General features: G+C 27.5%; 1 protein-coding gene and 2 long non-coding RNA genes across 7 annotated transcripts in view; 2 read left to right on the forward strand and 1 right to left on the reverse strand.

Moving 5' to 3' along the window:
- Nucleotides 1-3,257: 3,257 nt before the first annotated feature.
- Nucleotides 3,258-9,791, reverse strand: LOC126904293 (uncharacterized). 5 transcript variants are annotated; one of them, XR_007703709.1, is made up of 7 exons: nt 9,484-9,694; nt 9,218-9,342; nt 9,085-9,151; nt 4,428-4,760; nt 4,266-4,349; nt 3,418-4,203; nt 3,258-3,358 (listed from the first exon to the last, which is right to left on the reverse strand). It is a non-coding gene; the product is annotated as an uncharacterized LOC126904293 (long non-coding RNA). The 5 variants fall into 5 exon arrangements; XR_007703711.1 differs by lacking the exon at nt 3,258-3,358 and adding an exon at nt 4,828-4,978 and having other exon boundaries at nt 4,055-4,203; nt 4,428-4,756; nt 9,484-9,791; XR_007703707.1 differs by lacking the exon at nt 3,258-3,358 and adding an exon at nt 4,828-4,978 and having other exon boundaries at nt 4,055-4,203; nt 9,484-9,788.
- Nucleotides 9,792-9,883: 92 nt separating this feature from the next.
- Nucleotides 9,884-14,730, forward strand: LOC126904294 (uncharacterized). The gene is made up of 3 exons (XR_007703712.1): nt 9,884-10,320; nt 11,087-11,484; nt 11,549-14,730. It is a non-coding gene; the product is annotated as an uncharacterized LOC126904294 (long non-coding RNA).
- A 961-nt stretch (nt 14,731-15,691) lies between these two features.
- Nucleotides 15,692-16,555, forward strand: part of LOC126905755 (uncharacterized) — a 4,830-nt gene continuing 3,966 nt past the window's right edge. Inside the window, exons 1-2 of the mRNA XM_050685764.1 lie at nt 15,692-15,802; nt 16,312-16,444. The gene's annotated coding sequence lies outside the window, so the exon portion shown is untranslated. The remainder of the gene's footprint in view (nt 15,803-16,311; nt 16,445-16,555) is intronic.

Below are 16,555 nucleotides of genomic sequence, written 5' to 3' on the forward strand. Positions count from 1 at the left end.
AAGAACTACTAATCAGGATATAATTAAAGAAATAAGAGTTGATGTTGCTTTTGGAATAATCCACCAATTTCTCTAAATTAAACACTATCTACAGATTTGCATCGAAGCGTTTCTTATGATAAAGATTTTCATCACTGTCAGATATCATCTATACTTGTCCCATCTATGCCTCATCCACACTGTGACTCGACCCCACTGTGCTACCGTTTTTTTTTTTAAATGAAAATAAGTAAAAAAAAAATAAAAATTACAACAAAATCCTAATTGTATCAAAAGTTATAAATGTTGTCGGTTAGATCTGTTTCACTCTGTACATTTATTTCATTTAATTTTCTTATTTTAATAACTAATGTTGATATAAAATATAGAGAACGACAATATAAAACCAACCAATAGCAGACATCTACATTAAAACTGAATTTAATAAACTTATTTTAGATTAAATGAATTGAAAACAAAAAAATTTAAAGCGAAATTTTAATTGTATTAAGACATGAATCTATATTTCAAACGAGTAACAGTAATATTTTGTTTTTCACTAAGAGTATAAATATAAAACTAAAATATAATTGAAATTTCAAATAAAGAATTTTTATTCTTTAAATTTTAATACATAGAGTACTGTTACATATTTACAATTTATACTCGTGCTATGCTATATACTCACTCTATACAGAGTGATTTTTTTATCATAACCCACTCAATTACTTGCAGAATAATAATAATTTAAACATTTTTTTTTTTTATTATCTTTAGTTACACATTAATAATGTGTAACTAAAGATAATAATGTGACATTATTTTTGAATTTTTAACTATGTAATACTTTTTAAGTTCATCCCTTATGCCTTGGAGGGGGGTCAACTTTGTTTTTTTAAATGGTAACACATATTTTTAATTTAATAAAATGTTTGAGTTTTTAATTTAATAGTAAATGGCATTTGAATTTTTAATATAACTTTATTAGCTNTTTTGAAACTTTAAATGTTTATATCTAATAAGCTAATAAAGTTATATTAAAAATTCAAATGCCATTTACTATTAAATTAAAAACTCAAACATTTTATTAAATTAAAAATATGTGTTACCATTTAAAAAAACAAAGTTGACCCCCCTCCAAGGCATAAGGGATGAACTTAAAAAGTATTACATAGTTAAAAGTTCAAGAATAATGTGTAACTAAAGATAATAAAAAAAAAAAATGTTTAAATTATTATTCTGCAAGTAATTGAGTGGGTTATGATAAAAAAATCACCCTGTATATTAAGATGAGTGTACTATAATATTTGCACGTCTTAAAATTGTTATATATCCATAAAAAAGGTTTAATATTTACTACATCGAAAGGTTTTGTAAAAACTTTTTTAATTTTGCTAAAAATACCGAATTTTGTTTTTTATTTATAAATCTTCCTACTACTATCCTAATTTTAATAAGACTTAAAAATTCAAATATTTTTTTTTATCATTGAAAAAAAGTGTGATTTATAGCAAACATATGTAGTCTTCTAAATTATTTTCAACAAAATTGTCATTGTCTGCTTATTATATTAAAAAATATTATAATAAATTAATTAATAAAAATTTCGCAAACACTATCACATTTTTTTAAATTCAAGATAATCATCTTGATCCTAGAGTTTATTTGTCACGCTCTCTACGTGCCTCTTTCAATAGATAACAAATATTTAATAGTTACTACAATGTTAATATAAGTTATTAATATATATATATATATACAATTGAAATACTTTGATTTATGATTTTGATTACTTTGATTTTATGCAATGATTTATTGATTTATCAAATTAGTTTTCACGTAAAACATTACAAAAACAATTTTTTAATTGTGTAGTTAAACACTATTTAAAAATATTATAATAATATACATTTTTTTTTATATAAACAATCTTTTATAAGCAAATGAAAAACTCTTTAATCATTATCTATTAAAGGCAACGTCTTGTCGTTAAAGCTACTCCTCTCTGACGCCAAATTCTTCAGTGAAACATAAAACGCACAGTTCATGAGTTCTAGAATATTTTCAAAATATAGTTTCTTTGGGCGTCCTCTTGATTTCTTCCCAGTTATTTTGTTTTCGAAGATGTTGATTGTAAAGTCGTTGTGTCGTATGATGTGTCCGATTAACTTAATTTTTCTTGATTCAATCACCTTCATTAGCTGTCTTTCTTCTAGCACTTATTATTTTAGCTTTTTGTCTATCCTTATTATCTTTGTAATTTTTCTCCATATCCATAACTCTAATGCTTCTGTCTTTCTTGTCAATGGTCCATGTTTCACTACCATATGAAAGCACACTCCAGACAAATGTTTTAACGAATCTTTTACGTATGCCAATACTCAGATGTTTATTGGTGAGAAGCTGATTCTTGTTTTGCCAATATTATTCTTCTTCTGATGTCTGGTGTTGATTTGTTATTAGAAGCTATGATACTTCCAAAGTAGCAGAATTTTTGGGCTTGTTGTAATCGTGTATTGTTTATTTGTATTGTAATATTCTTCTTTGGAATATTAAAAAATTCAATACCTCTTTTATTTCTCTGACCACAATAACGAATACACTAACATTTTTGATTCTCTTTTATTAACATACCTACTATAATTTTAAATAATATTTAACAACTATAAATCACCAGCCGAGATTCTATCATCAGTGGATATTTGGTAAGAGTAGTTTTAACACACTAACTATGTTAACCATTATCATTCTTCTTTATTAATACCATCCCCATCAACTTTACTTTTAGTTATTACAGTATATTAAGATTTAGATCTGAGTGCATTTTATTTATAAATATAATATTGGTTTTCATGGAATTTATTTCATTTAATTTCACTCCTCTCCTTATTCTTGCATCTTTTCCGATCCATTTACATTTATTTTTGTTGTGTGATTTTTACATAAGTTGCTCATCTTCAACTTATATTTCGTTTATATTTCCAATGAATTCCTTTTTCTTTTAATATCTTGAATAATATTTTCCATTCCACTATATCGAAAGCCTTCTCTAGATCTATGAATGTTGCTATTTTTATAGTATTTTTATTCAGTGTAATTCTTCTCTCAGTGTTAATACCGCTTCTCTTGTTTCTCACCCATTCCTACTACCTTCTCATTTTCAAATAGAATTTTGACATATTTATCTTTAATAGGTTTTGCACTTTTTGCATCATTATTCTTTGACACTTGTTAAATGTTGCCAAACGAGCGACATTTGTACTAAACGATATATGATTAGGAGTTTTAATTTGACGGACCATTTCTAGTAAATTTGCGGCTTTCATACTAGAGCTAATTGCAGAGGGTGGAAAACCGTACAAGCCACAAACATCATACGCTGAAGAGAGAATATTCATAAAACATACAAGAGATACAAACACGTACGTTTTGAATTACCTGAACTGTCTCTAAAGAAGTGACATTGAGGACTTTTACGCTTGTGTTCCATTATCGAATCTTCACCGCGTACCAAACAATCGAATTCGTTTTCAAAGTCAGTGACGTAAGTTTTGCGTATAGAGAATGCAGCACATCAAACACGTACTCAACGCGTACCATACACAAGTTTAAAGCAACATCCATTTATATGGAAACCCCTATAACGTATAGCGCTATGCATATATCACGATGAAATTATTAACTAATTTAAACTCAATAGCAATAATTAGTCTAATTGTTGCCGATAAATATGGTACAAACGATTGTAAACACGTTGAGACGGGGTTCAAACAGGATGAACAGGGATTTGAATGCGTTCAGACAGGTTTTAACATGTTCAGACTTGTTAAATCGAGATTATACGATTCCAGGATCACTGTTCGGTAAACCGACACAGTGTCCCTACTACTTTTATAAATAGCCTACTACATACCATACATAGTACAACGTGCTACAAATACCATAGCGTATACTAAATTTGCTGTATATATTTAATGTGTAAAACTCATCTTTGTACTGCTTATTACTACAGACTTATATTTAATATTATAATCATTATGCACAAATACATATAGTGTAAATAAATACGACAGAATTGTATAAAATAAAAATATTATATTTTATTAAATTTAAAATCTTACAAGGGAAATAATTGTAAGCTTTTTTTTTTTTTTTTTAAATATTAAACAAATTGCTCTCATCTTAACGCCCTAACTATACCAATAGGTTTCTTCTTGTAAGGATCTAAGCAGAAAATTTATATTTTTAATTTTTATATATATCGGTTATACTTTATTGATACTTACAATATCGTCCATCTTTTAAGAATATTTTTTTATTCATGGCATATTTATAGTGCTCCTCTATCTCTGTGTTATTTATTAATGTATCTAAATTTGAATAATTTATAAAAAAAAAATAATTAATTATCTAATATCTGTGTTAGTTATTTTATATGTTATACTTACTCAAAACTATTTCTTCTTCTCCAATCTCTTCTTCTTCTTCTGAGGAAGATATTTCATTTTCAATCAAATAGTCTTGATCATCTTCAGCTAAAGTAGAGTAAAACATATATTTTTTTTTCCCCATATAATATTTATATAATATATATTTACATACAAAAAAAGTTTTTCTTTTAAAAAAAAAAAAAACAGTTTTTTTGTATTATAATTAAAGTACAATCAATGGAAATATCTGTATGCGCTTTTGATAAACTCCGAGAGCCAATAGCGGTCTTCTCCAAGCTATGTTTGGCGGCGAGAAGTCACCAAGAAGAGAACAAAATAATAGCAGTCTATCTGAAAGTAAAAAGTAAAATCAGAAAAACAAAAAATTCACTAGACAGTAAGAAAGACAATGACTCACGGCTATTTTATAATTGCCAAAAGTCAAAATTAAATGTGTAATAGTTTTAGTGTATTTTTTTCTGTGGTCTGAGAAATGAAAGAGATATTGATTTTTTAATATTCCAGAGGAGAATATTATAAAGCAGTACTCAGGATAAAATAAACGCAGTCTAAAAATTACAAAATCAAATTGAATTAATAGAGCTATTACCATAATAATAATAATAATATATTAACAATTTAAAGATTATATCATTATTATTACAACTGATGTAGTATTGTCAGTAACACATTTTAATAACGAATAATCATAGAGGGATCAACAACAAATATAAATGTAGTATGTGCAAATAAAAAAAAAAACCCAGCACAGTGGGGTCGCGGCATAGTGGGGATGTTGCATAGTTGGGTCCAGTATAGATTTAATCTGACAGTGATTAAAATCACTATCATAAGAAACGCTTCGATGCAAATCAGTAGATAGTGTTTAATTCTAAGAAATTGGTGGATAATTACAAAAGCTACATTATCTGCTAGTTTCTTATTAATACCCTGATTAAGATAAAGTATGTCGAATGAAAAAGGGATTATTAAAAAATATTATTTCTCATAAAAAAATTGTGTTGATTCGTACACTTTTCAATGAGTTATAGCATTATAAAGTTAAAAATGTAACCAACCCAACCCAACATCAACTCCTATTTCCTTAATTATATCCAGATTAGTAATTATTTTAATTATATATTATATAATTTTTATAATTAATTATTTTCAAATTATTATTGATTTTTAATATGTTAAAAGTAATCATTTTGAACCTACTTCTTTTTGTTCTTTAAAGTGAAAGTTTTAATAAAAAAAAAATGAATTTATTACCATAACTTTTAACTCAACTTGCAAGTTTGAAATAAATATTATTAAATAGAAAAAAATGAAATTGGTAGATTATTTCAAAAACAACAATAACACTTATTCCCTTAATTTTACCCCGATTTATAACTATAATATATGAATACATAATAATTACAGTAATTAAATTGAGTATGAAAGTGGTATTCAATAATATAATATTGTAATTTTTACGGAGATATTATAAAAATAAAAAGGAGTTGTATATTCATATACTTTTAATGCGTATACAAATTTAAAGGAATTTATGCAATACTTTTTAATAAAAAAATTTTGTTACTTATGAATAAATACACTAAACAAAAGGAACTTTCATCAGAAAAAAAATATACTTTTCTAAATAAACTTTTCGTGATGTTTTCAAATGTGCAATTAAACTTTTTCTATTACTTCTAAGTTTTAATATTATTACTTATTATTAAAAAATAAGTATTTACATATAAAAAAAAATAATTAAGAACAAAAAAAATTGTATTAAATTAATACTGATTTTGATTTTTAATATGTTAAAGGTAATCATTTTGAACCTATTTTTTATTGTCTTTTAAAGTGAAAGTTTTAATGAAAAATACCTTCTCAGCTTCGCATCGAAGCTAAAAAATGAATTTGTTACCATAACTTATAGTTCAACTTGCAAGTTTGAAATTGACATTATTAAATTGAAAAAAATGAAATTTTTAAGATTAATATGCAATCTGGAAATTTTATAATTACTAATTACAGTACATTTGTCAGAAAAATTCGATTTTTTTACATTTTTATCGTAATAGATAACTGAAATAGAAAGAATAGTAATCATATCCTAATAACTTTTGGTGTTTAAAAAAATTCTGCAATTGAAATATTCAGAACTTAATTAATTTTAATAATTTACTTTAATTAAATGAACCAATCAAACCAAAGTAGTTAAAAAGATTTACTCAATTGAGCATATTATCAAAAATATAATTATAATTGTAAAACTCCATCGTTAACTTCAGGTGAAACTAAAAATCATTTTTTTTTTAAATTTATGATTTATATAGCAAAATATTACTAAAAAATTTGGCATATTATAGACTGGTAGTAGCACACAGAAATAGAGTTAAAAAATTAATAAATTATAAAGTAAAATTATTTACTTTTGTAGTTGAATACTTTTATCATATCAAATTTAATTCGACAATAAATAATTTAAGAATATTAAAAATTAATGATTTTAATTGTTTGTATGGACAAATCTAGTTAAGCTACTTTTTATTTGAATAAGGAATATTTTTTTGATTTTTAAGAGTAATAACTTAAACTAATCATTAACTTAAATATCATAAACTTAAATGAATCATTTGACGTATCGTTGAAAAAAGTAGGTCTAGTGAGGGTTGGCAAAATAAATCGTAGCCAGAAAAAGAACCACATAGTAAAATAATATTAACATGAATATCAATTTCTTCTCACGAGGGGAGACTATAGTGATAAGATCCTTTATATTTATTGAAATTATTGAATCTAAATGAGATAAATATCAAATGATTTGAAAATTCTATTCTAACTCAAAAAAAAAATGCAAAATTTTAGAAGCCACAAACGGATTTGAACCTCGTACCCTAGGCGTTAAAGATCAAGGTGTTACCCATTCGGCAACTATTCGTTGATTTTTGTTGCATGATAAAATTGGCTATTTAAGCTAACTCAAATTTAAAAATTACTTTTTCGACTTTAAAAAAGTAAAAAATGTTAATAAGTATAATATCATATGTCTTATGAACTTTATTCTATGTCAATGAAATTATATAATATTCATGAAAGTCAGTTTATTCCCCTAATAAAATATTTTAAAATAAAATAAAATACAAAACCTAGAATTTTAATAAAAAATAGCATATTTTTAAATACGGTAGCCTTTTGCGCATAGAAGATAGGTCGTCGGGACAAATTTTTTTTTTTCATTTAGTAGTACATAAAATAAGCTTTAATTTGATATATGTTTAAAGGACGCAGTATTTCCGGAACATTTTCAAAAATTAAGTTGAAAAAGTTAGTTTTTGTAAAAAAGTTGCTATTTTAAATCCCCCCTGTGAGCAGAATAAGTGTTAGATTTTCAAAAAAAAATGATATCAAATGAAAGAAAATTACCTAAGGTTTCAATATAAAGAAATATTATTTTGATTAGTTAATATTTGAAAAAGTTATGGCAGTTTTAAGTACAAAAAACATCGTTATAAAAGGTGATTTTTATCGCAAATATTACATTTTTTTTATAATTTCGACAGCCATTTGCACATAGAAGATAAGGTGTCGGGACAAATTTTTTTTTTTCATTTTATAGTACATAAAAAAAGCTTTAATTTGATATATGTTTAAAGGACGCAGTATTTCCGGAACATTTTCAAAAGTTCAGTTGAAAAAGTTCTATTTTTTATACAATGTTTCAAAGTTTGAACCCCCCCTATATAAGGGGAAATTGTCTAATTTTAATAAAAAGTATGTCAAATGGAAGATGTACTTATAATGTATTTAGAAAAAAAAAAATTGTGCTGATACATGCATTTTTCGAAAAGTTATAGCATTTTTAAGTTGAAAATTAAAAATTGAAAATCGAAAATTTTAACACAAAAATAGTGTTTTTTTAACTACGGCAACCGTTTACATGCAGAAGATAAAGTGTCGGGACAAATTTTTTTTTTTCATTTTATAGTACATAAAATAAGCTTTAATTTGATATATGTTTAAAGGACGCAGTATTTCCGGAACATTTTCAAAAATTAAGTTGAAAAAGTTAGTTTTTGTAAAAAAGTTGCAATTTTAAATCCCCCCCCATGAGCAGGTTAAGTGTTAAATTTTCAAAAAAATTATATCAAATGAAAGGAAAATATCTAAGGTTTTAGTTTAAAAAAAAATTATGTTGATTTGTTGATTTTTGAAAAAGTTATGGAAGTTTTAAGAAAAAAAAGTGAAAAAAATGACAAAATTTGTCAATTTTTAAATTTGTAATTTTTTTGGATATTTCCCCCATTTGCGGGGAACGAGGGAAAATTTTTAAATTTTTAAGGGTAATGTCTTCAACTAGATACAATTTGTGATCTTTTGACGTATTGTTAAAAGAAATCGGTCCAGTGAGAGCTGAGAAAAAGTAGTGACAGACACAAAAAAAAAAATAAACACATCATGGTAAAATTAATACCTTCTCAGCTTCGCATCGAAGCTAAAATTAATTAAACAAAAAAAGTATATACATGTATATATATATATATATAGATTGTATAAATGAAATACAAATTGACCTAAAGATTAACATACGCTAAGTTAATTAATTAAAATGTAAAAGGATGAACTGTACTCTAAGAAAAGTAAATAACAATAAATTTGTTTTTGACAAATGAATTACCTGTGCAATAAATCTAAAACCATCAGCAATCTCCATCATATTCATCCGGACACAACAGTATCATAGTCTAAAATTTACAAAATTAAATTAATTTATTGGTCTCATTACCATTTAAAAACTATTAATTACTGACAAACTAATTTAATTTAACAAAAAATGGATTGCCCATGTAATAAATCTGTTATCCATTAGAGCCAGCACTCTTGGTCAATAGGCTGAGCCGTTATTGAAGCATACCTAGCGTACAACAAATGCCATCTAATAATTATAAAATCAAATTAATTAATACTGCCATTACAATGATTATATAAACGATTTTGAAATTATATTAATTACAATTGTTGTAAAAACGTCAAACGCACAGGTTTTTTGTTTTTTTAACAAATAAATATGCGTTACCCATTTAATATATCCGTTGTCGATTAAAGCCAGCACTCTTAACCAACGGGTCTGGCCATAGAAGCATTCGTTAGGACATGACAACCACCATTTAAAAATTACAAAATCAAATTAAATAACACCACAATGACCGTTAAAATATCGACAATTTATAATCTATGTTAATCATAATCGCTATAAAATTACCAATCTCACGTCTCGATTAATAATCGCAATAGAACAACAACATTTACAAAATCACATTAATTAATAAATGCAGTCACTACTATTGAAAATTATGATAAATAAACGACGTGGTAAAGGACTACAACCACGACGAACGAAACGCAGTGATAACGACATTTCGTCGTTGGACTCGCTGATAACGACGAAACGGCGGGAATGCAACAGGCCGATTGGGAGGCGCGTCGTTCCCTATTTTGCGTCGTTTTCCGTTCCACGGAATTTCGAAAACTGCAAAAGTCAAAGAAACGGGTCGCCGAAAATTCGCGCGGAGGCGGCAAAAAACGAGAAACGAAGAGCCCGAAGAACAGTACCGGTCTCGAAAATTCGTAATTTTAAAGCGGAAAAAACGTAAAATCTGGCTCGCTCTATTAGTAACAATTGCAATTTTATAAGTAATGTATATTCAATGAAGTTACAATATGTCATACAAAGGAATTAGCTGTTAGAAATATATGAAATAAATTCAAATTTGTCACGTTTTCCTAATGCGTAGCGACTGTGACGACTGTTGACTGTCACATTAAGTGCATTATACTGTAAAGTGTTAATCATTTTGTGTTTGACCTATTGGGACTGAACATGCGTGCTGTGTTATATTGAAAATTTCATTTCGTAAGTACCACATCAAAATACTTTTTTAATATAATTAATAATAATCAAGGTTTTTATTTACCACAAATATTGTTTCAAAATTCATTTTTATAAAATTGGATACTAGTTATTTTTCAAATAAATTATGTAGAAAGTAAATTTTATGAAACCTCGTGTATCGTGCATTTTATATCACCTTAAAGTATCGAATATAAATAATTTCAAAATATATAATAAATAAAGGGAAGTAGGGCTAAGCCCATCAAAATAATAAAAGTCATGTTATAACATTGTTTTGGTAATTAGAGTAAAATTATGCTATTATAAAAATATGTTGGTCTAGTCGAACGGAATAATAATAATAAGCCATAAATATCAAATAAAATAAATCAAATATGCCATAACGTAATGTATCGGACTGGCCGAAAATAATAATATATATATGTCACAAAGTAAATTATTTAACGGATTTGCCGAGAATAATAATAAAATATATGCCAAAATTAAATATATCGGATTTACCGAAAATAATAGTAATATAGATATGCCACAAAATCGGTTATACCGAATAAAATAATATATAATAATGTTCCAAGAACTAAGTCGGACTTTGCCAAATATAATAATAATATACATATAAGTATATAAGTATGCCACAAAATAAAATAAATCGGACTTGCCGAATATAAATAAAAAATAAACAGACAATGCTGTAATGTGGCCCCAAAATAATAATATAATAATACTATATATTTCGATAGTAATATGGATTTAATTTTCTATGTAGAAATTACTCACCCGATGGACGTCATCAAAGGGCGGATAGAACATAAATATGAACGAATCGTGATAATTTGATGTCTCGGTGATCAAGTCGCTACATACGAAATTATACGAAGATGTTAAAGTCGTGGTTTGGATGTTCTATAAAAAGGGACTGTGGTTCAAAATAAAATGACAAAAGTCATGGTAATGGTCGTGACATTGACCGTTGCTATGGCGTGGCGTGGCCGTGGCTGGCTACAAAAATTGGCGAGATGGCAAAATGGGAACTAGGTGAATGCAATGTATACATTATAGAGGTTAATAATTGACCTAGTTATCAAACACCTAAATGACCTATTTATTAACAAATAAATAAGACAGTTTGGTAAGGAGTAACCAAAAATAAATATAAGTCCATGCGTAAGCAAATTTGTATATATATTTATAAAAATTATTTTAAATAAAAATAACAATAAAATTACAGATAGTTAAGATACGCCTTGATCTCGTCATGGAGTTGTTCCGTGGCACATAAGCAAACGGAAACGCCTCTACCTACAAGGATTTTGGTAAAACACGTCAATCCGAATGCGACTGGAATTTTATCCCTATTCATACCTATGGCAGGGATTGTAATGTGCCATATGTTGTTGTGAGTAAGAAAGTTTGTCAATTCCGAGATAGCATTTGAATAATCTTCTAAGTATGGTTGACTGTTTGACACGGCCCGCGTCGCTTCGTTATACACGATGCCCCGCGACTCGTGCCACCTTTATCAGCCGTCGCCCTGCTATGAGTATTTGACTGACTAACACTGCGTGTCATACGCTACGGTGCAAAGTCCAGCAAGTGCCGCACGGCCGACGAAAAGAATTCTTCAATGGAACAGTTGACGAGGAGGAGTGTATCGTTGGAAAATGTGTTCATAGCTATAGAATAATTATAAAATGTTTTATGAATGTTTAAAATAGATATCATATTCAGTTATACAAAATGGTGGGGAAGTAAGCCGTTTGGTTTTTAGTGAATGGATCGTTCACCGCGTGTAAAATAAACCGATGAAGGCTCCATGGGGGGGGGACACTTGCATTTGCCCCTAATATATCTCGCCACAAGGTATAAAAGCACATATCCGACAAGAAACAGGATAATAAGGAAAATTATTTGATTGTTTTTAATTGCATTCTCAAATTCTATTGTTTTTTCTGTAGCCTCCATAGTTTTAATGACGTAATCCAAATTTTCTGAATATTTCCCTAATTCATGTAATCCCGAATCGATGGGGATTATGTTGGGTTTTATGATAGCCGGTAAATTATTGATTTTATTAAATTTCGGTAAAAACAAACTGTTGTTTGATAATGTTAATTGGGGCACAAAATTTGTTTGGAAAGATTGTTTAACGAATGTATGTGTGGCTAGAATGTTGTTAGGTGTATGAACTAAACACCTCGCGTTTAGCGATAAAATTATGGTTTTTATTAATTCTTCCGTATATGAATTTTCACCGCATATTATAGTTATTTCAATGGAATCAGGTGTTATATAAATCCACGCGTTGTGTGAGTGTAATTTATGGGAGGTTTCGAATTTTGAGGAAATTTGTTTGATATTACATATTTCAGGAGTAATATGTGACTTTAAATAAATAAGTGTCTCACGGTTAGTTTGGAGTTTTTGGTTTGATATCGGTGGAAATTCGCAAATTGTAAGAAATTTATTTGTGTGACAATCGGCTAAATTTTTTTCCGAAAATGGAATGAAAGTCTCGTTATCTATGGTAACGGTAATAAATTGATAAGTCGGCTGGATTAAAAAATTTATAAATTACCGGGTTTTTTTTTATGATCACTAAAATCCATCAAACAATAGCTTAACCCGCTTTTTAGCTTAGTAGCAATCAAGGGGACCGAGTTTTAGTCATTAAATGTTCTCCCCCCATGTAAAAATAGTTCTTATATAAGTTATATAAGATCACAGCTGAATAGTATCCGCAAGCACACACCCAGAGAAAAACCTTGATCTATATAATAAATTCATTGTTCAATTTGATAAATATATCATTACTATTGAACCTATGATATATTTATCAATATGATATTTTTTTTTCTTGTCTTGAACAATAATTATTTATAAGAATAGTTATTTTGTTCGTATTAATAAAACATTATCATAAACCGTTGATAAAGTTTCTCTATAAAAATCGATTGAGGTTTTTCTTTGGGTGCCTCCCTTTATAATATAAGTTTCAGAAATTGCTCGGACGACACTGCCGGTCGTCCTAACACTGCTCGTGTGTTCAAGAGTACCGCATATATTGAGAGAAACAACTTTCGCACACGACAGATGTATTATAACTATTTTACTATTTAAAAATTTGTAATTTTAATAAAAATGTAGAATTAAGAATATACAATTAATTTTCTTCTTTTAGTTCATTTGTGTAGGTAGTGCGATCGTCCCGTCGCGCAAGTCACGAGCCGCCACTGGTAGATCTCTTAATTTTATGTAATTACTTAAATGTCTTCAAATTATAAAAATAGTAAAATATAAGTTGCCGTGCTTTACATTAATACACAGGATTTTTATTGACAAGTATAAATCAGTTTGTTGTTAAATTTTAACGATAATAAATTACTTTTTCGCAATTGTTTACACCACATTATACTTGAAAAGAATTGTTGATACTTTGATTTTGTTACTTACAATATCAAAAAGGATGAAGATAACGCGCTTTTTTCGGCGGTTGACGAGATTTTTGACTTTTTGTGTTTCCAATATCAATAATCATAATAAAAATGATTTAGTATTTTAGCTTAAACAATAAAAATTCTCTGGATATTCAGAATTTCATTAAGTACAGAGAAACAATGCATTAATTTATATTAAAATATTGTTTTCTGTTATTTAAGACAAAAAATATGTTGGAGTGCTTCCCTTATCTTATTTTTTAAATTAATGTAATCAAATATTGTGTTCAACAGTGTCAAATGCTTTAACTAGGTTTAAATAGACATTGCATCATGCATTTTTTAAATTTCATCTAAAGAACTATAAACTGATTGTGTCTCACTTTATTGCTTTATCGTTCTGTATTCAGATTATTAATTCTAAATAATTGAGTTATAAGATAATATAAGTATTGATCTGAAATCTTACCTGATGATTTTTCTTTGTTCTTATAATAACTTTTAATAATATCAAGTAATAACATAACAACACGAACTCAAATGTTTAGTTCATAAATTAACACGTAAGAATTTCGACAATGATGTTTACGTATCGATGTTAAGGATGCGATTCGAACAGCTCAATGAATATCTGGAGACAGACTCCCTCAAGCCCTCATCACTCAGTCCTGACTGAGAGGGATTACTCTGTCTTTTATAGTATTTTTTATCCCCGAACAATCATCATTGTGTCATTCTTGTAATGTTATCTTTAATTGTTAAGTAAGCATAAAATATGAAATGTATAAATTATTACACATGGATAATATACAAATCATTTTTTACAACGTTAATAGTTTGTTTTTACATTCTAGACTAGGGTTAACACATTGTGTTTATTTATTAAGATAAGAGTAAAAAGAGCTGACAAGTATAATTTATAAATGTCCTAAAGAGTGATTTTTAATGGTAACTAATAATTGACTCATGACTGAATCGTGTGTAATATAATATAATTAAACGACAGTTAAATATTTCTCAAAGTTATTTATTTAAAAACAATCATGTTATTTTAAGCATATGAATAAAATTTATAAATATAAGTGTTAATAGTCTTCAATGAAAAGTTTAAATGAAAAACCATTACTGTGGACACAAACAGAGTAGCCCACTGTTATTTCACATTGTGATAGTGACGAGTGTATTACGACAATACACTTCGGATAAAAGTAAAATTTTAGTATCAGGAGCTCATGAGATGCCAACAAGTGGCATCATTATTGAACTATCATTAATGTCATTGAATATCTTGATGGCCACTTTAAAATTCGTTGGCGAGAGACTGGACACCATTCGAGACGCCCGGACGTATAAACACATACATTACTGTTATGAATCCCTGATACTGAATTTTGATATTTGTTAGATAATATCGATCCGATCTAACATATTAATAATATAAACTAGTTGGACGGTACCTAATGAAATAATGGTACAAATTTTTTTTTTTCTTGAAAACGTTTAACCAAGTGGCAACATATATTGTTTAATGGTTATGGTAATGGTAATGGTAATGGTTATGGTACCATGGCGTAAATGTTCTTTTGGGCAATGGTCACATAAGAATAGAGTGCAAATTAAATTAGCCGCTACTATTAACTTTTTGATCAGACTGATAAGACTATAAAATTGGCCACTGACTCCGCTAGCCGGTGTGTGTTTGTCAAAGTTGGTTGAAATTGGCCGTGCTTAACTTTTGGTAACAGACAGTAGTGGTCAATTATTTGTAAGTATAATCGGCTGACGACAGCCGGTAGTCTAGTAAACCTGACAACTGAATGAATTTAAGTTGGCAAATAGCAGACAAAAATGTTACCATAAAGTCAGCCACTGATTTAAGTATTATACCCGACAACTGATCAGTGGCAGTTACCATTAACCTAAAGTGACCTTCTAAAACGACAAATTGCCGCGACTACTGCTTAGAAATTATATGTATTTAATAAAAAATAATCATTCGGAACTTAATTTATTACATATTATTATGAAAGTTTAAGCATTTTGAAGAGGTGATAAATTTATATTTTATGTATTATGAAAAAAACTCCTCTAAGTATACTACTTTGTTAGTTTGCTGGAAGCAATGCTTAAGTTGTTCGGTGATCCAATCTTGATTATGATTCGATAGGTTAAAGTAATCATATCTCAATTTTCAATTAAATTAATCCCATTAATTTTCTAAGTACTACAATTCATCAAAATATACAGATAAATTATATATTTTTCAATATTATGTATATTCAGCGTATTAAAATTTCTTGAGATTTAATTTTTTTGTTTTAACTTATTTCATTAGTAAAAATTAACTTATAGTAGCTATNATTTCTTGAGATTTAATTTTTTTGTTTTAACTTATTTCATTAGTAAAAATTAACTTATAGTAGCTATATTTTAAAAAATCGACATACGTAATTTTGGTATAAAAACGATTATATATGTATATTGATTAGTTCGAATAATTCCAAAAAAAAACGCTAAAATTAAAAATTTTAAATTTAAAAGTATTTTTTTTTTTTAGGAAAATATGATTGGTTTCAATCGATATTATAGATCTCAAAAAGTGAAGTTTGTCGTTTATGACTCATACCCAAATTGGGCCTACGAAATAGAGATAATGGGAAACCTTTATGTCCAACTATAATTATAAAATGGTATAACAGTAAAAATAATTAAATTAATATTGTATTTTTTTTTAGCTTCGATGCGAAGCTGAGAAGGTATTGGTTTTACTATGATGTGTTTTTTTTTTTTTTTTTTTTTTT

This window comes from Daktulosphaira vitifoliae, unplaced genomic scaffold, assembly GCF_025091365.1.
Source record: "Daktulosphaira vitifoliae isolate Bord-2020 unplaced genomic scaffold, ASM2509136v1 Scaffold_4, whole genome shotgun sequence".
Lineage (NCBI taxonomy): Eukaryota > Metazoa > Arthropoda > Insecta > Hemiptera > Phylloxeridae > Daktulosphaira > Daktulosphaira vitifoliae.